Genomic DNA, 27,086 nt, shown 5'->3' with positions numbered 1-27,086 from the left:
TCTTTCCACTGCTTGTAAGTATTTCCCCTTCCTTGTTATACTGAGAGGTCAGTCATGAACTCAATCATTAATGAAGCTCAGCAGTACCCAGCACAAAGCACAGACAGTATCACTTTCAGGCATCCACAGCAGGAGCAAATGGTTAATTCTGAAAAAGAAATCTGTTTAGAAAATGGGAAGAAGGAATTATTTCACAGTCTTTCCTAAGTACATACATATTTACTTTTTGAAAGACATTGTTCCAGCACTTCTTCTAAAGATTAAATTTCTGTTTTCACTAAGATCAAATTTCAGACATCTCACGGTGCAGAGTTAAGGGTGCTAATACTTTTCCCAGAATAAAGGATTCAAATTCACATATATTCCTCAGGTCTTTCCTTGCTCTTCCCACCACTGTGGCAAAACCACAAACCCACAGGATGACAGTTAATGCTTGTCTGTCTCCAACTATAGTTTTGCTTAACCAAATCCTTCAAAATTGTCAGAGCTGTGTCACAAGAAGCACAACACTGAGCACATAGAACAGAAGTGATAGAAAAAAAGCAAGTCTCAGAAACTGAACATTTAGTTGAACACAAAAATGAAAGCCTTTCACTGACATTTCTCTTTGATATCAACATATCCACTTCCAAATTGCCTATATCTTTCTGCAGGCTTAAGAGGTAACATCCATTTGGTTTAGACTTTTTTTAAATCAAATTTTGTTTCTTAATTTGAAGGTAGATTTCTGCCAAACGTGGAGTTCAATGTCCTGTCTTTCATAATACTGCTCTACCAAATAATAACAATATTTCAGTATATAGATACACACAGATGCAATTATAACAAGCAGTGACCAGTAAAACAAATCCTACATTAGTCTGGGTACCTTGGATAGTTGAAAAAGTTATATCTTGAATTATCAGTAAAACTGCTTAGAAGGAATATTGCCTCTTCATCTACACTAGTTTCATTTAGAAAAACAAGATTTGGGAAAAGCAAATCCAGACAATGTAGGGAAAAAGATCCAAGCATATCCTTAATTTTCTGGAAAGTCATTTTAGGTTTTTTGTGGCAACTGAAAAGAACATGTTATTTGGAATGTGGGTTCCTACTTCTCTACCCTGCATAGAGAAACATGTACCAGGGTTCAGCATAAAATAAAAATCAAAAGGTTGGGGGAGGAGAGGGAAAGGAAGGAACAAAATTATTTTTTTCAAAGTGATAAATAAAAGCCCATATAGAAAGCTGACTGCATTGTTTAAAATAAGCTTTTTTAAGTCGGGGGAAAACTCATCAATGCGTGGCACATTCTTGACTGTTCCTGATTGGATCTCCCCTAGCCAAAACTCAAGCTAAATGAACCAGAAACCATCCTGATTACCAAAATTTGATCACCACATAACAATATAGCTTCTAAAAAAATCAGCCAACCTATCATGGGTGTGACCTGTGGCCTTTGGTTGGATGGGAATAGGGTATTGCAATCAGCTTGCCCCCTACATAAGTACTTATTCTTTTTTAAAGCAATGAATTTAAAAATCAAGCTCAAATGCAGCATCAGAGCATCTTGTTGACTGTGAGAAGGGAAAGGAAAGTCATTCATTTTTGGGTTCACTTTCATTTAATTCCATTTGCCCATATGAGAAGTACTTATAAATACTCATCTAGCACTGTTACCTTTCAAAACCAGCTGAATTCTACCTCGATTCACAGGCTGCACCACTGGTGCCTGACGGTTTGTTTAGTGATGAGAAAGATTATGGTTAAAAATACGTGCATGGTTTTTATGTAACCACATCATACAAGTGCTCTTTTACAAAGGACTTTCAAGACACGTCTGCTGTAAATTAATGTACAGGTCTAAGGTCAGTGCAATTCCCTATCATCAGAGAGTTAATTAATTAATTTTCATGCAACATTTTATTCTTATCATGCTTAAGCACGTTCGTATTGGGTTCTTCCATTTATTCCGAAGAACCCAACACCACTAGATGTCACTGTAAGCAGAACATTGTGAATTGCACGTTCGTGCTGAATTTAGAGAGTATCCCGATTTATTGCCACCTTTTTTTAAAAAAAATAAAACTTAAAGAAAAGTTATTCCCAAGTCATATTGACTTTCTCTTTTAGTAGAGGATGAGTAGTTGACAAATTTCAAGCACGTATTGAATCTAAAGGTATTTGAATCTAAAGGTATGATGAGTAAAAACATTGATGATACAGGAGTTGAAGGATGCAATGATTACAAAAGCTACCACTATCTTATTTATAAGCTGATAACGTCATGCACAGCAGTTTATTATTATTTCTTAAAAACCATTCCAAGTATCTGTCTCGTTAGAGATCAGAAGCAGCACAGCGATTAATGTGCATATGCTACAACATTAATTAAAGAATAAGATTTTGCAGAAGATTGATAATTCCATACTGACAATTGTAGCTGCAATTAATTTCTGGAAATCTTCTGATGAGACAAAATGAAGGGAAATCACAGGGATGCCAAGATCCAGCCTGAGGTAGAAAAAAGGCAGGAATTATCTTCAGCATAAGACAAAATGTCTCTCAACAAAGTGGAATTTGCACTATGATTTTGCAATTACATTCCATTGTCTGCATTGGCTTCTGATGGAGGAAAAGAAAAATCAAGCCACATAAAAAAAACCAACTTGTTTTTAACACAGACAAACAAAGGTTCCAATCAGTAATATAAGCAATCAGCAGTTAAAATGTCCTTAATAATAGGATAGTGGCAACAGAATAATAGTAGGGAAAATAACTATTCAAATTACCCTGTTCAACTGACATTTAATAAATTCATATTTAAAAAATGACATTTAGAGAACTAGATGATAATGCAAATGAGGGCTATATTTATGAAGGGGTGAAAAAACAGCTTCTAATCTCAAGCATAAGAATATCCTGGGTTTTGGTACCTTGCAAACAATATCAAAACTTACTGGTGGATAGTGATCTGGTGCAGTACTGCAATTATATACCTTTCTGAGCTAAATGCCATGGATTCTCCATCTGCCCTTACTGCCATGGCAAAAATAACTTTCTAGCACTGGCTTGTTTATCCTCATCACTCTCTTGACATAAGTTACTTTTTTCTGAATATAAAATGGTTCAATAGGCCAAAATGAGCTGCTGTAGCCCACGTGCTGGGACACTTCTCTGTGCCAAACCGGCCTTTGGTACTAACTGTCCTATGATATTTAAGAATGTGATGTCTCAGTCTACTTATGAATGCATATTTTACATTTCTATCCTGCCTCACAGCACAGTTGCTTCCTTAGTAAAATATATTGACAGGAGACTGTGCAAGAACTATATCTGTACAAATTAACAGATGTATATGGATTACAGGATTCAGGGGGTTATGATTATTAAGAGTTCATACCACCAGTGTCACTGGGAAATTCAGAAGTAAGGACTGAATTGTAGTGGAATAGTCACATAGGTAACTGGCTTTACTTGTGTTTTTAATATCAGTTTGTTTAAAAAACAAATATAAGAGACCACAAAAGACCACAACCCCCCACCTTTAATCTTAGCAAAACTTCCACAAGATGCCTGGCAACGGATTACTCCATCTCAGACTATGATAGAGGTGCCATTTTGCTCTTATCCCCCACTCTCCCCAAAAAGGATAGTGCTACTGTTCTTGTGGGGTTTGTTTTTAAAGAACAGACAGCTTTGCTTAGCACCAGTCAGTGTTGAATAATAAGTGACAATGACTTCATCCACTGTTGGTTGAAGGCATACAGTTCATTGAATACTTTGGTTTTTAGAGAGTGTCCCAATTTATCTATTTAAAACCCAAAATGACTTATTATTTAGCAATACACTTGAAGTATATTACAAAATATATGCAGTCAAACAATCTTAGGTTTTCCTCAGGGAACTTTACTGTAATTAAATCTTAAGCAATTTTTTTAAGAAGCCTAAGCCTTGCATCATACTCAGCTTGCAAGTCCTCTCATTCAACACATGAAACTACATCCCCTTAATAGAAAAGCCACTTCCACCTTGTCAGAACACAAATGTTAATTAGAGCTTCAAAATGCATGTTTGAGTCTCAGATAAAAAAATCACCAATACATAAAGCAAAACAAAGTAATCAATACAGCTGCTGTAATATTTGTGGCATTCATTCCAACATCTAGATAAAAATCCCAGATAAAAACATCTCAAAATGAAATAATCAACATCAATCATTTAAATCAAATTGAAAAGCTTTCAGACTGTGTAAGACTCATGACTACAATTGATTAAGTGGGAACTTCAGGCATTCCATTTAATTGCAGAAACAAACCCCAACCTGTTTGTTGGTGTTTAACTTAGTCATTTGTTACTTCAACATATTAATAAAGCAGTATTCAATGAATTTAAAACTCTTGAAATATAGTCTGTAAAAGTCTAGAAATCGCCTTAAAACCTGGCACTTGAGAAGAAAGACAGGAAAAATTCAATCTCTGCACAAAGAATCAATGCTACAGCACCTTTACTAGTTAAAAAGTCTTTCTTAAGTTTATAATTGTCTTCTGGCTCTGCTCACCATCCCTTCTGGGCTTGTAAGAGGTAGACTTTCCAAAAGGCTGATGTCTTACCTGCTTCAGTTTGTGGTGAAAGAAGCATCACGTCTCCTTGGGGTCATTCACTTCTTGGTTCAGTGTTACAGTCATTCTACACACATGAATATTCACCTAAGAAAGATCCACTTTGTCAGTACCTACAACTGGGACAGAAAGGGCAAACAACCATTTCACTTGTGGAGAGCTGAAAGAAGAGGGCAAACCACACAACTCAGAGCAAAGCATTTTATCTTCAGATCAGTGACTTGGATCCAAACTGTACGAAATCTATAAGTAGCTTTTACTATGCTGAATTAAAATGGCACTGAATGTGAGCAACAGGTGTTTCCTAAGTCCTTCTCCAAGTACTTGGAGATACTGAAGGGAGCTTTCCATACATCCTTAATTACATTACTCAAAGTCTAATGGTAGACTTTACCACAGACATTTTTGCTGAAGTTCCTCTTAAGAGGATGAAGCCTCCAATCCATCATCACTGTCAACATCTTTCACCTTAGAAAACTGACAAACAGATTAATAAAATATGCAGTTTTGCCATCTGAATTTTAGGTGGCTATGAACATAGATGTGCCAGCTTATCTCTGAAGTGACATCACTAATAGCACCATATCCAAGTATTTCTCCTCTTCCATGCAATTTAAATTGTCTGCCACCTTGCAAACACTTTTGAAGCTTTCTGTTGTAAACTGAAGACATTTCACAGTCCTCAGAATTCATTGCCTGTTGGAGGTGTATATGGGACACCATGTAATATTCCATAGAAAGAATATGACAAACTCCTGTCTTGAGAGACCTCACTTTTCCCCCAAAACCTATTCCCTAATGATCTGACTGAAATGGGATAAATTAATCTACAGCAATGACATTTTATTAACACCTAGATCACACCTCTGAGAGTTACACAAAAGTTCAACTATTAGGGTAGATATGCACCTTCTAATTTATACTTCCAATATAATACCATGCCTCTTTGAAAGATAAAGATACCACTTTATACTATTTTATTATTGCTCATTCCTTCATAAAAGCAAATCTTTTATTCTGCATTTTTATTTCATGATCTGTGACTAGTTATCTTTGTGAAATTTGTATTTTTATTACAACTACAGCAATGCACAGTTAGCTTAACCTACACACATAAATTTATTAACTAATATAAACAAATATCCTTGGAAGCATAACAGAAATCACACAGTGTAACACTTCATTCCAGGATGAAAACAGACAGAATGTATGTGAACCATAACTAAGACCTGTCCCATCACTCAAGTCTCCTGGTGTAGTATGTAATTTTTTTTTTTTATTTTGAGTAGTTGTTGTCCTGGTTCTGTTTCACTAATGGATTTTAAACTGTTCCCTCCCCCTGCCCCAGCCCACTCTCCTCCCCACAGTGGCTTAACCAAGCTCAGATAAAAACATTACACATAATTGTTAAACCTTAGATTACAAAATACTGTATAAGACTAATCACAGATATTTATAGTCTGCACAAACTTTGTTTGCTCATCCATGGCAAGCATTTAATAAAGCTAGTTCATCTGGAAATAACTTAAATTAAATAATCCAAAATGAACGTGATGCATATTCAGAAAAACAAGGTGTTCGGAACTAACAATAATGAAATTTAGGCCTTAGGAAAAAAAACAAACAACAAAGTCTGTAATTTGTTTCATTCTTCCCTCCATTTATTTCTTCCTACCACCAAAGAAAAAAAAATTAAAGGGTAATACTTTACCAGCTTGGTGATTTTTTTTTTTATTGGAAGTTCTGATAATTGTCCCTTTCTATTTAAGTGCCAGTTAAGATTATAAGAAGGATGCCTGTAAATTATAAATTGAGAAAGATAAAAGCATCATCATTTTTCTCCCAGCAAAGGACTCAAAATGCTGAAACTTGCTGACCCATTCCTTGCCACAGGCACTCCATACTGAAGCCAACAGTGTGGCTTCAGGGAAAGGGTGAGCACATCACCAGGAAGAGGTACATAATAGGACATGCATGGTGCAGAACAATTTTAACTACATTATGGAGGCTCCTTCTGTGTAGTAGCACTCATTTTTTCTAATTAAATCCACATCAGTAATAATAATCCTGCAATTTGACTGTTTGGCTTTGAATAGAACAACAATATACTCTTGTCTTTACACGTAAAGTGTGTTTCCTCTGTGACTGTAACAAGATGTGTAAGCTCATGCTGTGCTATCTGCAATTGAACTTGGTTATGAATTTGTTTTGTATATACTGAACTCGGGTGGAAATTCCTTAAGGCCAAAGACAGGTGAGGATTTCATTTCATATACTGTATTAACAAAAGCAGTCACAATTATCAAGCTTATAATATTTCCAGGAGAGCACACAAGAGTGAAGATGTGATACATGCTAACATCACCTTATATCTAAAGAGCCCTTAAAAGGCATAATCTGCCACAAACAGTCCTACAGCTCCACTCTATTTATCATGGAACACTTTCTAACTTCTGACATACTCCCTTTCTTTTTATAGCTTTAAACTGAGGCTTATTTCTGCAGTCCCTGTATCATACTATAAAGTACAGTATAGTAAAATTTCACAGTGTAAAATTTTATACACTAGCATATTACATATTTTTTAATTTAAGATCCTGTTTGTTTGGGGTTTTTTTTTGCGAGAAACTGTGATTCATGATGATTTTAGTAGTAACATGAAAATCAAGAGTTAGGAAATGAATATGGAAACTTCCATCATTTAGAGGTGCAGACGTTTCATGCCAGCAATTGGGGCATTCTGAGCTGAGAAAATGACACTTTTCCTTCAAAGAAGTGGAAGGAAAGAAAGAATCATCATGACCCAAAAGATACCTCCACATTTTTGCAGCCAGGATTGGGGAATTAAAATGACAGGAATGATTCCATTTTTGATGGGTGCTCATGAGACCTTCAGCACACTTACACATCCCAGAAGATGCTGAGATAGTTACAGCAGCTGTAGTTTGAAAAACAATGTCAAAGTTACTATGGATTTGCTTAATAATTTTCTTCCAACTTTCTCTTAGCAACACCTGCACTGAACCTTCTGTTCTTCAGCATTTCTCTTTGGCTTCTTTTTAAGTGTCAGTTTATCCATTTAACAAATATCACTAGTATTTTAATAGCTCTTGTGTTTATCTTCTGTTCCGAGCTTAATTTAACAGCGACATCTATATATTTTATAGATGGTGAATAAAAAAAATACCACCCTACACTTCCTGACACATCTGAATTTTAGATCAGCTTGTCTCGTTACATCTGTGGTAGAGCTGGGGCATTCTATCTGCTCTGACAGGTTTAGCTTCTGCTGAGCAACATCCTTGTGAACCTGTGCACATACAGGGCACACACTCACTGCAGGGAGCTGGAAAACTATCCTGGGATTTATCCCTCTTTAATGTAACACAGAGCACTTTCTCTCCAACCTTCATGTTATGATTGCACATACATAATCAAATTAAGTTTTAATGACAACGGTGAGACCTTCCCACCCCAAACCTGTTCACACTTTTTGGGTCTAAATGGAAATGAGCCATGTCCCTCATAATGAAAGGCAATTAGAAAGTGCAACACACACAGACTTTCAATGCTGGTATTGTATAATTATCTCTGGGTGTGCCTACATTAGGACTCTATTTTGGGTCAAAAACGTAGTTTGTTTTGTTTCTAATGCTTATTTCACAGTTAAGTCTCGTACATCAAAGTGCAACAAGGAGAAGGAGTGCACAAACAAGATGCCTTTCATCTGAAAGGAAGCTGGAAGGTATGCCAGAATTACACAGAAATCCTTCCCATCCAGAATGAATGTTCCATTGTGAAAACCAGGCTGGGATTAGCACAGAATATAATCCCTGCAAAAAAATGTAGCAGTGTAAACGCCATGTCCAAGACCCCACCTTTTTCACGTTGTACATTCATTCTTTAGCCTGCACTTCTCCCTAACATGGCCTTTGTGATTGAGCATTGGCATGGCCTATAACAACTGGTTTGGCATTTTTGTTAAAGCACCAAAAATAAAGTTCTAATGTTGGTTTACAGATGAGCTTTATTTTTATACCCTGGCAGAATTCCCATTGCAGAAGCATAGTCTAGTCTTCAAACATGACTTTCATTCCTAGCAGTCTGCATTTCAGGAAAGCAGTTCCTCGTGTAGTCTTTGCACTACTACTGAGAAACAAAACAATTGTTTTGCTTCCACTTCAGTCACACCACTTGTGAAAAAAAAACCAAACCAAAAAACAAAGCACCAACAAAACTCGAATATCAGTAACTGACTGTCATGCATAAATCATTAAAAAATGTGCTTTCATCTGGGATACTGGAGCATTACTTAATATTTTTATGAAGTAATCCTTGTATCACTGACTTCAAATTGGCCATGAAATACCATAATTCTAGGGATCTCAATACTGTCAGAGCATATTTTCTAATTTAACTTTAATATTCAGCTCACGTAATCTACAATTTAATGATAGTGGAGAAGATAATCTTGAACTGTTCTTCATGAAGATAGAGAGCACTTTTAAAGCTATTAATATCATTAGTATTTGCTGTGCATGCTAAAACATCATCTCCTTTATTTTTACTGCAAAAGTAGGGCCCTCCAGAAGGGGAACAAGTCAGCTACATGCAAAAAGATCTAATATGCCAAAACACGAGGCAGATTAACTGCCAGCTGCCTTTCAGATTCATAGGTGTCCTAAATCAGATTCAATACCACACAAGTGCAGTACCATTCAAATTCTAGCTTTTGCCCTGGAACATGGAATGACTAAAAGTATTCAAGGGCTCTGAGGTTGTGGACAACTGAGGACCATTAGGTGTGTTCCCAATCTTAAAAAAATTGGGTTTAGCACTTTCCTTGGCATCTCTACTCTCTATGGTGATTTTAGTAATTTTCAAATGTAAGCTTTGGAAATCTTGCCTTTATAGGAACTTTCGCCTTAGAACCTTTTATTTAATTTTTTTTTCCCCTCCATCCCCAATTCTTAGGGAAAAACAATGTGGAGCAAGAGAGAAAATTACAGGTAGCCAAGTATGAGAGACACAAAGGATGGGTGAGCATAACAGGCATAAAGATATAGAGAAACTAGTTTTTTTCAGTGAATAATGTCAACTCCAACACGTAGTCAGCTATTTATTTGGTTTTATACAAACAGGATATGATCCTTCTGAAGTGTCTAACAGGCTTCATACTCTTGAGTAAAGGCAAACAGAATGTGTGTGTTCTGGTGTTCACATCCAGAAATTAAAATGCATCTACATGGAAACACACAAATAGATGTAATTGCAACTAGTTGACATGCTGAGCAGGTTTCTACAACGTTTTTCCAGCATGTTAGTAAGATTAAAATTAAAACCAGCCCTACATCTCTCTATCCTTGCATCTGGTGGAAAAAACTTCAGAGCTATTCCTCTCTTAAGGTTATCCACTATCTAGATACCCACATTACTTGACTAATTTACAGCCTGTTCTCACATCTACTGCTCTGTATCACTCTCCCTACCCTTTATTTAAAAATGGAGGAATCACATGCACATTTTTCTGTGTATCAATGTTCCTTCTCAAGCTCACAGACCTGAAAACCTCACCTTATGGACATCAGGACTGACACAAATAAGATATTGTTATGTTGTTGAAAAGCAAATACAAATAAGCAACAACATACATTCCATTCTTTCTTCATTCAGTTATTGTTCTAGTAGGAGTGAGAAGAACACCACTGAAAGACTTGGATATAAAACAGAAACATCATTCTGGAAATTTTACTACAAACAAAATAAATGTTTCTTAGAAACTCGATAGTTCTGAAAAGCAGGGCAGGAAAAGATTCCCTTCAAATGTCCTGTTTGTTAAAGCCTCCTTTAAGCAGTACCCTACAGCAAATTAAATGAGTTTTCAAGGTGAGTTTTTGGTGGGATTTTTTTTATTCTTTTTTAAACATACCTGTGATTTGCCTCATAAATGTGAAAATGCAAGGTCACAACCATAATTATTTTTCCCTCAATAACACAAGTATTGATAATAGTGCCAAAGTTTACATCATGAGATCGTGAAACAACCCCACAAACACAATTGTCTCCAGGGGTATTAGTCTATATACTGGTTGTATCCCAAAGCTTTTCTGCTCAGCTAACTTTAAAGGAGAAGTGATATTCCTGTTATTGCCAGCACTGAGGGCTACTCAGAGAAATAAAACATACAACAGATACATATATATATATAGAGAGAGAGAGAGAATTCCCTTAAAACAGAAATAAGAGGGGAACAGGCTCTTCCTTCACCAGTATCACTGTCACATGATTATCAGCAGGAACAGGTAGAGTGGTACAACTGCACCTCAACAGCACCTCTGCACAAAAATGTGCAAACAGAACGGCCAGACCTGACAACAGCACTGCCAAACTGACTCTGCATTTACCAGCAGTGGTTTTCAGCTTTCCCAGTTCTGTACCACACAGTCCACCAGCAGGATCACTGAGCACATCACCAGAAACAGCAAACATTAATTGCTAGGCTAGAGCACCTCACCTGTCCAGGAGGTGACCTGCCAGCACAGGTGACCCCACTGCCAGAACAATTTTACCCCAGGGCTGCCCCAGAGACCCTCACCCATCTCAATTCTCCCCTTCTCTCCCAAGCCCTCACTTAAACAGCTTCCCTGGAAAGTGCAGGGAACACTTTTCCTTGCTTCCACCCCCTCTCCCACCTTCTCTCTTCTGCCTCTCTTTCCCCAGCCCTTCATGGTTGCCCCAGCAGCCCCCACACCCCTCAGCTCTGCTCCCCCACCCTGCTTTGGCCACCTCAGCTCTACCAGAACATTTCCAAGGGTTACAGCAGCATTTAGTAGCACAACATTACTGGTTACTGCAAATTAATATCAAATGAACATTAAATGCAATCAACCTAAACATTAAATGGAAAACAATGATCCTAAAGGTCTCTTCTGACCTAAATAACTGCGGTTCTGTGAGCTCCCTGAGGCAGCAGGTGGGATCCAAGCTGCCACGGTTCCAGGAGGAACCTTCTAGAAGGAGACATCCAACAGCTGCTGCTGAGTGTGTTAAACTTCGAAACATTCCATAAGTGCCAATTTAGTGCCAGGCATAACATTTGCAAAAATTTAAATATAAATGCTTTTTTTCCTGCCTCCTGCCTCGCTCACACATCCCGCCCCAGCCATGTGCTGTCTGGGTGCAGGCAGACTTGCTGCAGGCATTTACTGACCTCAACAATGAGGGCCATACCAGAATTTTTCTAAATTTTGCTGTGGTAAAAAAATGATCACAATTTAGCATATGGACTGCCAGTTCCTGCTTTGCTGAATACAAAATGGAAGAATAGATACAGGAACACTCATGTCTGAATAGCCATAATTAAACCAGAGACTGTTGGAATAAACAGGGTGCAACACTGCGTTAGGAATGCTGAGTTTTATACTCCATTAGACAATAGCATTGCCCCAGCCCAAAATTCCAGGGATCTAAAGCCAACCTAATTCCCAATGAATAACACAAATCACACTTCTGAAGTTTGGTAACTCTTTTGGTGCATCCCTGAACTCCAAAGCCTCTGAGGAAAGCCTGCAGCACATGATATTTTAAAAGATGTTGTGAAGATACGGAAAGAATAAAAGGTCATGATAACCAATGGTTTAACAGATTGTGGGTGGAGAGGTTTTTGTGCTTCTGATAATTAATTGGCAGGTTTAGAGAGCACAGTTCTTAATTAAGCTGTAAATACGTGTTGATGAGCAACGTGATTTAATAATGATTAATGGCTTTATCCTGTTACCATAAGAACATACCAAATGGATTTAGTTCTTCCATAATTTAGCAGACAGATTAATAATTTTTTCTCACTAATTTCATGGAAACACATAGTCCCTTTCTGTAAACATAAAGGCTGTGAACTTGAACATGAAGGTTTGGCACGAATCATGCACATTGGGGATGGCTAAAAATGGTGAGCAAGACATGAAGGGGAAAACCAAAGTATTTCTGAGGGCTACAGTGCCCATGAAGTTGCACTGAGATGGCAGGTGCGTTATTTTCCTTTAATCATTTTCAGAAATTAGTATTGGTGCTGAAAGAAACCAGCTTTCTGCAACAGCAGAAGCTCTGCTTTGGTGGAGACTAGCACATGTAAATGTTGTGCCTGTTTTCAATTGCATAGAAAAACAGATTGTGCACCATGGAAGACAGTATGGAGGGTATATTCTCAAGTCTCCAGCTAAAGAGGCAGTGGAACCTCCTGCTTTTACAGTGGTAAGTCAATACAAGTACAGGTTCCTCAGTCTCTTATCCAGCCTGTACACAATTACTGAGTGCAAGCTTGCTGGAGAGAGGAGAATTGGAAACACAACTACATTTTGCAAGAAAACTGTCTGATACAACATAATCAATCTAACTCAAAGGACTTCTTTTTACACAAGAAACAACAGAGTAGTCAGTGAGAAGGAAAAGGAATGTTTCTGTCCTTCCTGAGTGTTAGCAGGGATTGATAAGTAACCCTTTGCCCTCTGATGTAACACTTAGAATTGTCTCCCGTGGTGTAGTGCCTTCCTTCTTCCCCAGGAAAATTAGAGAGAATGAGACTTTTGGGCTCTTTGCCAAAAGACACTCCTGCTAAAGAAAAATAGATATATTCATTCAGATCACACAGGATTATGCTCTAAAAAAAAAAATCAGGATCCTGTAATTGTTGCAATTACAAAAGGTCTGGACCTGACAAAAAAAACCAAAACAGAAAAACTGTATTGAGGACTACAAATTACTTAAAATTCAGAACTGTAGCCAGATTGTGTGGGGTTTTTTTATCTAGAAACTTCCACACATATTCTTCCTAGTGAAAATGGTACAAGTTTTCTGATGGGATCTTTGAAAAAGTTTGTGTCAATCTCAGGGACTTAAAACCTGCTTGAAGAGTATAACCTGAGCTTAACTGTGGAGCTACTAAGGTCTCTCTCTATAAATTTTACATAAGTTTACGGTGCCAGAGTGGTGCCTGGTGGCTCACACAGCAAGAGCAGCTCCTGCCCACACCCTGCAACCACAATTGCTTATGACAAGACAAGGTGGAGGGGGACAGGAGGGGAAGACATGGCTTTATAAAACCTCCATGCAGTGTCTCATGGCAACTTACCCTGAGCAACACACAGCTTTTCTTAGGAAAGCAGTATTTTAAACAATGCTGCTTTGCAGTGCACAAGGTGGGGAACAGAAAAGCAGCAGAACACCCCAGAAGCCTGTAAACAGTAAACAATTCTTGTTTGGCAATAGTTGTGGAAAAACATATGAAAAGAGTAGCTGAACAAATCTTTGACTTTGACTGTAATAAAAAGCTTACTTTACTCTTGGACCATTTGCAAAAGCTGTAGTGAAGATGATTAAAAAGGAGCAGAAAGGAAACAGTATTTGCATTCATTCTGGTAATAGAATATGAAATTAAAGCATGAAGGGATTAATGTTTTAAAGCTTGACTTGCAGTGATAAAGCTAAGGTATTAGAAGAGACAACATAACCGTTACAGGATAGACAAGCAAAGAAAAAGCAGCACATGCCTTAAAGATGAGCAAGGCAACCTAGAATGGAATTACAAAATGATTAATCAATACAAATGAGAAAGTGTACAAGGAAAGAGAGCTTGGTGAGACTTCTTATGGGACTCAACACTGCAGCCGCTTAAAGATAATGAAAGGAGCACAGCAAAGCCAAAGAAATGCTTTCATTCAGTGGCAAAGTCATTTGTGAACAGTTTAAATTACCCTAATCACCTCCCCTCCAGCCGTCAGTGCGCTCTGTCTCTTTAGTTATTTAAAAAAAAGAGTTTGGGGAAATGAGTTCTGCGAATCTAAGCTGCAAAATAATTATACACACACCGTTTTAGCATTTTAACAATGCAATCCCAAACATTTGTTCTCATTAGAATGCAAATCGACTCATTTAATAATCCCACATGAGAATTGCACCACACTCAGCTTAAAAAGCGCAGTAGTATTCAAAATATTATTAATAAATGCCAAATATGGAACAGCCCATTTGTTTTGCCAGCAGCTCAGGGTAGATAAAAGACATATAGAACATTTTTTCCAACCAAATTTGTTTAATTGAAATTTAACAGTGGGAATGGTCTGGGAGAGCCTTTAAAAATATGAAGGTGACAGTACCCTCTCAACAAAGATACACTCACATTCACTAAAGGCTGAGCACTACAGCCTGTCATCCAAATCAATGACATCAATTTGCTTCAAGTAGAGTACAATTTCAGTAAGATACTTCACTATTAATAGTTTTAACCTCTGGTATCAGTTCAAAGCACTGTCCTGAATTGTGTCATTTCTGATTTATCAATCCAAGTGGTAGTGTCATATTTTCAGTACTGCTGCAGAATTCTGATAATTAGAGGGCTGAAAAAAACCCACTTAGCTGAAAAAAAAAAAAAAGAAAAAAGGCTTAGCAATACTATAATAATCAGACCTTTTCTATAATATTTACCATCCTATTCTTATCCTGGAATGCTATACACTTCTGTTGCTCAGTAATGTATAATATTTCATAGCCATCACAAGGACATCTAACTTAGAACAGAAATCAGATATATTCTAATGGCACTCCCTAAATAATTGAGAAATCTGTAAAGACCAGGACAGATATAATTAAAAAAATTTGACCTTGAGGCATCTGTTTTAATGAGTAACTTTCACACCAATATATATTAGAAGCAAGGTAGAAATAGCAATAATACTTTCTCCAGATTCTTGATCCCAGGAAGAATTTCAAATTCTTGGAGTCAGAATACACAATTCTAGTAGATAAAAGCCAGATTGAACCCTCTGATCTGCTGCTCCAAGACCATGATTCAGTCCTGATTCATGACGATTTAGGGAACAATTTGCTTTCTTCTGAGAGGAACAAGTTTTGTCCCTTTACTCGTTCAGAACAGCCTGGTACCACACATGTCCCACAGTGAGTGTCAGGAGGGCCATGGGCACATCTCTGGATGTGATTACAAATGCCAACCAAATCTGCTGGTTTCCTGCTGTGTTCCTCCAAGTTTCCTTCATCTGGGTTCTGTTGCTTCCAGGAACTTAATGTGGTGTACAAGACATTCATCTAAGGGTGAGTGGGGAGTGATCCAAAGAACATGTTGTGTACACTCACTATTGGATGTTTTTTCAGGACTGATTAGGCCAATGCAGCAGCTGCTGAAATATTAAAAGTCTTTTAGAGCTAATACAGTATGACAACAAAAGCAAATTAAATATTGTAATATGACATGGAGTATAAATTGTCCTTGACACAAAGTTATAAATATCTGGAGAATCTTTATTTGTTTTGAAAATGTCAGCTCGTCAGAAATTTTCTTCTGACTGTTTTAATTACCTCTACGCTGATGCACAATAAACATTTTAGAAGTCTCAGCTTCGGGTTATGCAACTACGTTGTTAAGTACCCACTTCTGAAAATTTTAAGACAAATTAAAAGCATTTCAGGTTTTCTGCCTCAGAATGCTGATATAGAGCCCACTTCTTCCCGCTGCATAAAGCTCTCTATCACATGCTGATAACTCAACTAGGTTACAGACACAGAACAATCCAAACATCCACCTAAAAGGAGGCAATGCCAACCCTCTCTCTGTTAATCACAAAGTGTGTAATGAAGTTCTCAGAATGGTGTTTAACTCCTTAAGAGTTTCAGCTGAGGGAGACAAGTTGATGTGATGGATTAGGACGTTCTGCAATGAGCTGCACCTACACCACACCTCCAAATTCATTATTTAGTCTTTTAACCACTGGATATTTCTGCTGCACACAAGTAAAAATATACTGTAATGTAATAAAGTGAATATCCCAGAGACACATAACCCACAGATGGACTCATTTAGTTTACTGGCAATGTAATTGCCCAGTAGCAGCGAAGCAGTGGATAATTATCCATTGTAGGCTACTGTTAAGTATGTCCTAATAGATTGGTTTCCCTGATTCTTTTTTTCCTGGGTATTTATACAACCTCCTCCATTAAATTTTCTGAGCACCTGAAACTGAGGTCCTCATTTTACTGAGGAAGAAATAGAGAAGTGAATGTATTCCAAAGTGTTCTTGTGCCAACCGGGAGCTGAAGCTCAGTGATGTGTTCTACAATGAGATGGGCTGGGGCATCTGGATGCACAGGGTACCACCACAGGACATAGTGTCTGTGATCTGGGAACAGGATAACTACAGCCACACAAAGCACAGGCACGGGGTGGTGGGGAAAGAACTGCACTTCTGGAGTCGGGTTAAGTATGTGCACACCACTTTATCTGCAACTTCCAGCTCTGAGGCTCTCCTCGAGAGGAAAAAACATTCACAATGGACTGAATCATAAAAATGCACTCCTGAAGTTCATGGAAAAAGAGGAATACCATCACAGCAGTGTTTTTATTTAATTAAAGATGCCTGCTTGCTTATGTTTTGTATACTTTGTGTAACACTTAGCCAATCACACATGACAGTATACAATTATTCTAGGAAAACTTGCTTAGACTATATTTGCCTCATGCTTTCAACCACTCCAGACATGCAATTATTACACAGTTGTGTCTGGGAAATTATCAAAACAGTATGGTATTTATAAAAGCGAGAGCAAGCCCACATACACATTATCAAATTAAACTGTGGTAATGTGCTTTTTCACATGACTAAAATTTTTATAACATAATTCTGCAATATCTTGTTGCTTCACGGAGTTGTTGCACTTAGAGTCGGTGAAAATCTCTCAGTCACATTTTTATGCCCACCCAAAACATTTCAGGTTTAAAAAGAGGCTTTTATAACTTCAATTACTTGATCGATGCAGAAAGAAATTATGAAAATCATCATCTTGGTCGCCTCAGAGCTTTGTCCATCCCAGCTTCCTGGCTGCATTCCAGGCCTCATGGCTTACCACAGAGTTTCATAAAATGTTATAGTATTTAAAATGCATACAAAATCTTTCCAACAAATCATCTACAACAGAATTAACAAAAGGAGTTGGATTTTAGTCATCTGAAATCATATAATAGTACTTTGTTGTTGCTGTATCCACGCATTTGGCTTTACTTTGGCTATATCAACACGTAAAGCCCCTGGCCCATGCCTGGGTACAGCCAGTGTCCACTGACTCAACACTGCCGTGTCAATAGTAAAGTCTGTACTGCTGGAACTACTTTTCATGCTATGCAGTCATGAAAATAACCTCTCCTTGAGTCTAGAGCAGAATAATCTCTTTATCACACAGCATTCACATGGTGGGAAGGAGGAGAAGAATGAAAGCAAAATAAATTCTGTTCCTTCACATCCCTTTTCCTCTGTTCCCTGAGTTAAATAACCCAAACTCCACACTGGTCGAATGAAGCTGCTGTAACAGCTCCAAGAGCAGTTCAGTGTTGTGCTGGACTGGAAGAGCAAGGGTTTCTCAAGGCCTATTATCTAAACCTCATTAAATGGAAGGAAGTACAACTGGTCTTTGCCCCTGAGGGAGTAATTTCTTGGGGTTTTATTTGGTGGGAGGTTTTTTTGTTTGTTTGGGGTTTTTTTTGAGGACAAGCAAAAATCATACCTAATGGAAATACCAGCTAAAAGTACAATGTACAATTTGTAACATTTTTTATTAATTTCCTAACATTCCCCAATGAACATGGCATTTTAAAATCTAGAGAAAGATGCTGAGGCAGCTAACTCTTTACTATTTCCAGCTGAACTTCATTCGTGTAGATTAATTTAATATAATTTTTACTAGTATATTTTTGCTCATGTATCTCTCTAAGAAAAAAAATAGAATAAAGATTTCTTATTTGAAAAGTATGTGTTGACATTTGCCAGACTTACTCAGTATTGAGCTTTCCTCTGGGATGCTGTTCTGCTGCTGAGCTTTCCTTAAGTCCTTTACTCCCATACAGTAAGTTGCTAAGTGGTCTGAGATTCATTATTTAGAATCACAGAATACTTAACAGACTCTGATATTCCCCAGTATTCCCAGTATGAACAATATCATCAGATTTTCACATGAGAACCTGCAAGAGTTGCTGCAGTAGAAATATAAAAAAACTGTGATTAAGATAAGGTTTCTTATTCTGTTTCCTTAAGTGGCCACCCCACCCCACCCCATCCCACCCCATCCCATCCCATTCCATCCCACCCCATCCCATCCCACCTCATCCCACCTCATCCCACCCCCTCCCATCCCATCCCACCCCCTCCCATCCCATCCCATCCCATCCCATCCCATCCCATCCCATCCCATCCCATCCCACTTGGGATTTTTTCTAACATTTTTGTTTTGCAAAGTATTTCTCAGGAAGATTAATAGCAGTCAGCTGCTCTCATGATGCCTCCTAACACCAATTGCAAAGGTCCCATTTGTTCAAAGGTGGCAGGAGAGGTGGTAGTTGCTGATTTTAAAAGTTGGTATGTCCAAAAGTCACTCAGGTGACACTTAGTGGGACATGGAGGTTGGTTCTGCTCTCTCTGAATCCTCAAAAGAATTCAAACAATCTTAAAAGGATCTTACACATCCTTTTCTTTGAGAAGCAGGACACAGACCCCAGAAGATGTGCAAGACAATTTAAAATTATTAGACAGACACATATTTTTTTGCCAACTCTCACCGTTTTTCTACAAAGAATTTTCTTAAATATTATTAGGAAATAAAATCCTCAGAGGAAAATGTGAAGCTGTATTTATATATTATGCATAGATCAAACACAATGAGCATAAATGTTAATGTGTGATAGTAAAGAGTAAAATGTATATTAGTGCAGGAGGAAAATTCTGACTTCAAAAGGAACTTCCGATGTTCATAGAATATCTTCACTCAAACATTCACTCGATTTTGTTATGATCATGTGATATATAAGTGCACTGGATTTGCTAGAGTTGCTGCATAACTATTGATTCAGAAAGCACAAGAAAGCTTCATTGATAAAGAAGATATAAAAGAACATATGCCCCCTTCCATGAACTTACTTGTAATTTGTTTCAAAATGAGATGGATAACACGAATAAGCCTCAATTGAGTGCATGGCAAATATCAGCAGGACTAAAGACTGAATGTCCTTACCAAAAGAGCTACACAGACCACATCTCAGTAGCATTAACCAATAGACAAATAAAAAGCAAGTTAACTATCTAAGAAAGAAATTATGACAGATTCAATAACTGCCTTTATCATCCTTTATCACATTAGTTATCCCTGTTATAGTTTGGTTAAATGTGTAGCTGCTGGTGGGTTTGGTTGTTGTGGGTTTTTTTTTAAACATACATATTACAAATCAGGAGGCTCCTAGGGAACTTTAGGTAAAGCTAACAACCCATTTACAAATCCCTCATTTCCAACAGCATTAAAATTCTGAAGGCTGCTGCTTCTTAATTGTACATAGGCAGGACAATTTGCTCCAAGGTTTTATTACATTAATTTTGTATAACATTGTTATGCATTATTAGACTCTTGCTGAAGTACACACTGCTGAAGCATGAAGTAGAGAGCACAGACTGAAACAAAACCACAGTTTACAGTACTGTGTGGTCTAAAAAGTTTAAAATATTGCTCTTATATTTTAAGTATTTATAACCACATAACTTGGGAAAAAGAGAATGCAGGGTTGAAAGAACATCAGTGCGGCGGCAAATCTTTTAAAAAGAATAGAAAAACTATTCTAACTTTGGAAATGCATCCAAATTCTCCCCTAACTAGTTTGAATAGGAGCAGTGGTAATATATGCTGGTATAATTGAAGTTATCTTTGTACTCTCTTCGGAAAAGATAACATTTCTAGGCAAATTTGATGCTTCAGAATAAAACAGGAGATTACTTATGCAATTGAAAAATGTAGGGGGAAAATCCCTGCTCTGTTAATTGCAGCATATCTGTTTGAACAGTCTTATTAAATTCTGAATGTTTATTCTCAAGGTTTCTTATGCTTCTGCCACACAGTGGCCTGAGGGGACGGTACTCAAACTTCACCCAGAGCTCTGGATCTTCCCTGAGAATGATCCTGTCTGATACTTTTGCCTCTGCACTTCTGAGCACAGTTCCTTGGGAAGCCTGGAAAGCGTCACAGCATCCCAAACATTCCCACTGCACTCGTGTTTAGACAGGCAATTAGAATAGACTGGCCCCAAACTGCCACTGAGGGGAGCAGGAATGGGACTGGAAGTGACAGGGAGAGAGGGGAGAGGAACTGGACAGTTGATCCAAGGGGGGCCAGACCCATCCAGACCGATGGACACCGTGCTCCGGTGGCTGCTCCAAAGTTTGTCAACAGCCCCACAGAAATCAAAGTGCCCCAGAGACTCTTCACAGCCACACTGGTGAGATGTGGACTGGGTGAGTGGATGACACAGAGGATGGAAAACTCCAGCTGAAGCATCAGGCTGGAAGGGTCAGCTTTTGGCAGCGGTAGAAAACGCAACTGGTGGCTGGGGTCACTCACAGACACTGATGCCAACACTGCTTAATGTCCTTATTTACAACCTGGACAATGGCATGAAGTGCACTCTCAGGCAGTTGGACTTCCCAGCTGGCTTGGGAGCTTTTTTTAGAATTGATTGAGGAAGTCTTATTATTAAAAACACATAAAAGAAGAAATGAGATGATTGGTCTGCTTCTCTATATATACATTTTGTAGAATAACTAACTGATTATACTGTCAGTATCAAATATGGCCACTTATGTATTTCACTATTGAATAATAAATTATTGTGGTTATTTAAAATGTTTATAATGAGCACCTTGTGCTTGGAAATCAGTGTCTTTATTCAAATATTATCTATTGCTTCAGGAAGACAGGCTGATATTTAGAACAGTTTTTGTTAGAACACATTCCATCATCACTTTTGCAAGACAAATGCAAAAATAGGAAGGTTTTTTTTTTTTTACTAAAATCTATACTATACTAGGAAAATAAGAAGGTTCAGTGCAGGTTAGTGGATTTGATTAATGCAGTTATATATACATTCAGAATAAATGCCTAATTCAAGTACCTGATATATGCTGCTCACTCATCCACATTATTCAGAAAACTATAAAACAAACCAATGATAAATACATTCCTGGAATCTCTATAGCTGTGAGGAACCAATGAGGAATCTTTAAGACATTCCAAATCAAGGAAGAATCAAAAGTAATGTTTCCAAAAGCTTGCCTGGTGAAAATGTTGCCAACACCACTCATACACTGACACATCTATTACCTCCAAACCCAGAAACATTTCAGAGGAAAGGTATAACTGTCCATTAAAGCCTGATGTGTTACTGAAGGCAGAAATGTCACTGTTCAAAGTACAATGCAAGCTAAAGAAATTATTTCAGATATTTTCTGTAACTCAGATGATTCTTTATTTGACTTGTCTTTGGGGGGAAAGCAAAGCATCTCCAAGGCAAGGACAGCAGTCTGGAGCACTTCTGGAGAGAATGTGACCAGGTACACGCTTATGCTCTTCCCTAAATGCAACTGGTGGCCACCATCAAAGGCAGAGTATTAGTCTGAGGTGCAGACACAAGTTTTGGGGACTGGATGGACACTTGACTACATGGACATCTGCTCTAGTTCTGCACAGCCTCCTCTAACATCAGCTTTAATTTTCTGCGTATGCAGAAGAAAACTGTGAAAATGCACAGAAGCAAAACACAAAAGAATGAACTGTGCTGTATGACTTTTGAAGGCCCCATTACTTATCAGCTGAGGTACTGGAGATTTATGAAATAGTAAACATAATGATCTCTGTAATGAGGACATTTTCCGTTGTTTATATGACACGTAAACACAATCAATATCTACCAGCAGATCAAATCTAATGAAAAGCATCTTTTTTCCCTGATAATTCCAGGAGTTAAATTTTCTGTAAAAATAAACGTCCATACGTGTGTGGAAGAGGGAAGGATCAGGAGAAAATGAAAGAGTTGAAGTTATTTTTTACTAGACTCAAAATAGAATTATTTTTCTGAAATTATGCAGGGAGACATTCTGATGAAGAAAGATGGTCTGGCTGTAATTCTTTAGAATTGATTCTTCCCCTGGGCAGAGAAGGAGAAGTTTAAGAAGAAAGCTAGAAAATGTATTCTCATGGTTTCTTTGATATTTTTCATTAACAAAACCCAAACAACAAAACAAAAACACAACAGCAGAAACAAACCAACAAAAATCCAAACAATTCTGTTTCAAAAAGACTGTTTGGTAACCAATTCCCATTACTGTCATCACCCAGGGGGAAAAGACCATCAGTGTTTCATTTAAAATCAAAATAGATGAGATAATCCAAGGTATAGGATACAGCTCCATCGAGAGCCTCACGATGAGTAGTGCTCTGATAAATGGGTGAGGGAAACCACCTGCAGCCTCCTGCTAATGTGAAACACCAGCTCAGGAGAGGGAGAAAAAATCAGATCAGGGCTCACCCCAATGAGAGCTCTGTCATGAAAGAGACAAGGTTACTGCCAGGCTTTCATAAAACGGGAACTATTTCAATAACATATTGTAACTTATCCTCACAAAGAATTTCTTTGAATACCAGAAATAAAGGCAGTGAGTCTGAAAAGTATGCAAGGAATAAATGTGCAACTTTTTTTACAAAATAACTTATTTACAAAAGTTATTCTTAAACTAATACATTTTAGAAAGGACTAGAACAGTTGTTCAACTCTTTCTTCAAACTGAAAGGTTCATTATTTTTTTACGTCAGTGAATGCAGAAAACTTGACTAATTATGTATTATTTACTTGTCATAATTTTAAATGGCTTTTATAGGCTTCCTCTGAAAGATCATGCTACACTACCCACCATTGTCATCACTGCTAACACAGAGGTTAAATGTTCTTTCTTCCAAATGGGCAGAACAATAAAGGGCAGAGGAAAGGACATTACTTCTTTTTAACATGGTTTTGACTTTCCAGTATTGTTGAGTAATTTACTTAATGTATTCTAATAAGCTGAACCAATGATTCTAACAGAAATACATATTTAAATTCTGCATTTATACTTTTTTGTCTTGATGTCAGTAATAATTACTAAATTAATTTAAATGTCTTGGTTCTTGAATAATAGCTTGATGTGTTTTTCTTCAAGATATAAACATTCAGAATGCAACCATTCAAAACACACTTCACACAACATGCTTTAATACAGGCTTTACAATAAATCCTCCACTAATTCCAATCATGCTTTTATAATTCTTTCTTATTGTCACTTCTGCCCTGGTAATGTCACTTCCTATATCAGGGCAGTGTAGGGCAGAGCCCTGATTTAAATTTTCTCTCAAACTAATTTTAGTTGTCTGGTGGGGGGAATAAAACAACAGAAATTGAAAGCAATTAAGAGATTTGAAACAAAATTTTCAGAAAACTAACATTCAAACATTTTGGGAACTCTGTGTTTAGGAAGGGAGGGATACACCAGAAGAGAGTTCCAACCTGGTGCCACGTCACATGGAATCTCCCCTGTCTCCTAAACTGTTACTGTACTTTTGCTGAATGAGAATCACAATTCAGCCTCTGACTCCTTGTGAGTCACTAGAGAAAGCAGTGAACTCTACTGGCATTTTTCTTGGATTAGTTTATTTTCATCTCCATATTAGCTCAGCCACACATTCGCCTTTTCTTAGTGCATTACTCTGTGCACTTTTGTTGGAAGTAAAACAGCAGCAGTGTCTGCCCCAGCCAAGTCACTGCATGTGAATAGATGCAAAGGGCATCTGATGTCTTCCGTCCCCGAAGGAGTTGGCAGAAACAGTTCCCATATGCCTGGTAATGAGAACTTAAATTCCATATCAAGCAGCCTTAATGTTAAATATATCATTTAACAAGGCAATCAATTCCAAGATGCACACATTTTTGGGAAGGAACTGCAAGGAGATCTGGTGACCAGGATTCTGCTTCCAAGTGTATCACTCCCATGGAAGTGAGTAAAGAAAATGGTGGATTTAAAAATGGATTGCCAGTGTCCAAGGTCTCTGAGAACACCATCTCTAGGAAGTAATTTGTAATTGTTAGCTCTGGAATAAAATACATTGTCATTGGTATGGAGAAGTGAATAAAATAATGGGAGAAGAAGAAGAAATGGAAATTATAAAACTATTTCAGTGAAGTATCTGAAAAGACATAGAAAATGCTATAGTAGTAATATTTGAAGAAATAAAAGGTATTAGATCTGACAGAATAAAAAGCACTTAGGAGAATGTAGAGGGGAGTAGAACTCACAGCCACTACAGGCTGTTAACTCTGTCTCATAGGACACTTGACTAATGGTTTCCCATGACAAAATATTGAGCAAAGCATTGGATTCAAGATGGGAGAAGATATTGCTCACCAAAGCCACTGAGACAGATATTAATCACTTCACTAGGATTTGATTCAGGTCTTAATTCAGGTGAAATATGGCAAGATTTCATCTGCATGTTTTTACAGTACCTAAGAAAAGGTTTTAATAGCTGCGTGAAGTCAGACATTGATATAACCCCGACTTCTCATTCTCATGACCTTCGATTTATTACTGTGTACAGGCCTGACTCATAACAATTTTTATGAATGTTAACAATGCTGATCTACTTTAAAAACATAAATACATCCTCTTAGTACAGCTAGATGTACTTCTAGTACTTCTAATAAATCTCTATCTCCATAGATGTTCAAGAAAGGAAAAAAACATAACTAGTTTTACTTTTCTAACTTGAAGGGAGACATTCAGCCAGTGTGATTATTTACTCTTTACTTAGAATCACAGTTTGCCCTGCTGGCTTTATGTGAGTGGCTTGCAGTAATGGAAAATCTATTTGCTTTTAGGAGAGCACAAGGTACTCAACCACCATAAAGCTTATTGTCAAACTAGTGCTGGCTCTGCACAAAATGATTTCTAATGTTCTTCATTTTATTATGTTAAATGAATTCTCTAGTGCAATTATTTTGCAGTGGATCATGGGGGTAATAAGCTAATTGTTACTTGTTTTAATTGCTTAAGTATGAAGTGTCAGTGATTTATAAGTAATGAAGAAGCTGAGATGAAGTCATAAAATACTGAACGCCCATAAGATCAAGTAGTGCACTTCTGCAGTGAGGAAGACTTTATTTCCCCATGGCAAAAACACTGTGTGTTCAGCCTCTCAGCAGCAAGCTAAAGACAGAAGAAGGAAAGAATTTTGTCTCCTTTCTTCATCATAGTTCCTTTTCAAGCAATGGAAAATCCAGGTTCACTTCAGTAAAATAACTAGTACAGTGATAACAGTATTTATTTCACACAAAAAGGATGACATGAACATTACTCCAGATGAAATGTATGAAAATACTTCTGTACAGCTTTATGCATGCAATGGACCTAAACCAGTCAGTGCTCAATCTATTGCACCTGTTTTGAACTGGAATACAGTTGTTTTAAGAAGTAATTTATACTTGTGTGATCAAGTAGAGTTTAGCTTTGCATGATACAGAAAAAAGTCTTATTATTCATTTGCACTGCTTGTAATGAAGCTGTCACATGGTGCATGCTTTTCCTTGATCCAAAATATACAGCTATGAAAATCAGAAGGAAATGCATAATTCCCTATTGCATTGCTCCACAGAGATGGATGAGGGGAAAGCTGGTTTGTTTCTTGACTTAATATTTTAAGTAAGGTTCTAAATTTCAAAGACTGGACATAAATAAATCTGCATGTGTGAATTTCCAAACCATATTTTAAAATATTAGAGATTTATGTTCAATAACTCTTCAAAACTCTGCAAATTACAGAAAGTAGAACAAAATTTCACAGCCTCAGAACAAGTTGATAATAAGTCTTTCTAACTTGCTCATCCCCAGTGCCAACTGTAAACATAGAGAACACAGAACTTTCATTCTAGTCCACAAGTTCAAGGAACATGGGAATCTTTCATCCTAACCAATATGAACTTCAAGACTTTAAGGCTTAATCATTTCCAGAAATCAAATTTCTGAAATATCATCAGAATATCTTTTTGCACAGACTATCTGGAAGAAGAAGATGTTGACAATCTGTTCTGAATTTTCTCCTGTGTTAAAAATTGAGACTCTTCTATTTTCCCTAAGCCAAATTTCTTAGAGACACTACACTAGGAAGAAAAGGATCAAAATACTCAAAACAACCAACAACAAAACCCAAATACACAAGAGGAAGAGAATGCCCCATAGAGTATGAATTTAGGAACGTTAACAGTGTGAAAGTGGGAATTTTGCTTTTTTTAGGAATGAGTTCCAATTTAGAGAAGAAATCAAATATTTCTGATCAAGTAACCTAAAAGATGATGGTTGCAAAGGAAGAGGATGGTCATTGACATAGCTCCTCCTGGATCTCGGATTTTCTTTGTCTTTCTTTTGACTACTGTATTTTAAATAAATATCACATCCTGGACTTAAATTTTTATCAAAAATAACGGATTTGTATCATAAGTTTTTGATCACTGTTTTTCAAAGAAACAAACACACATAAAAAAGTCCTCTCCTCATCTTTATGAGAATCCAACTGCCAGTGAGTCAACAAGAA

Source organism: Pipra filicauda, unplaced genomic scaffold (genome assembly GCF_003945595.2).
Source record: "Pipra filicauda isolate LSUMZ 115617 unplaced genomic scaffold, ASM394559v2 scaffold3_size10097308_pilon, whole genome shotgun sequence".
Lineage (NCBI taxonomy): Eukaryota > Metazoa > Chordata > Aves > Passeriformes > Pipridae > Pipra > Pipra filicauda.
The sequence above is the reverse complement of the archived record's forward strand: the minus strand, read 5'-3'. Positions refer to the sequence as shown.